Here is a 442-nt window from a genome sequence, read left to right as displayed (position 1 = left end):
AAAGAAAATCAATCAATACATTACAGATCATTCTATGTTCCCAAAAATAACAAATCCAGATGAAAAGCTCACATAATTACATTATTGCCTTGTTGACGTGGAGTGTGCTGCATGTGCCATGCTTGTTGAGGACAAGGCGTGATATTGGGATATAGCAGGAGGGCAAGAGGCAGGGCTGGTATATAGGCAGTTCAAGGTCTGTTGCAAGTTTAAAAGTCTACTGATCCGATAGCAGCTCAAGCTAATACTTAGGCCCAGACACGTAAGGAATGAAGTGGGAGGGCACGGGATGGCTATGCATTTTGTTTTTTCCTGAGTTCTACACGTGAAAAGACTGCTATCATGCATATACATGTATGTATGGACATATATACTGATTCTCTTTTGTCAAAATTGTTGGGTATGCATTGCATACCCTTGAATAAGTCTAGCTCCGCCCCTG

Source organism: Triticum dicoccoides, chromosome 1B (assembly GCF_002162155.2).
Source record: "Triticum dicoccoides isolate Atlit2015 ecotype Zavitan chromosome 1B, WEW_v2.0, whole genome shotgun sequence".
NCBI classification, from domain to species: Eukaryota; Viridiplantae; Streptophyta; class Magnoliopsida; order Poales; family Poaceae; genus Triticum; species Triticum dicoccoides.
This window is presented reverse-complemented; position numbering follows the sequence as displayed.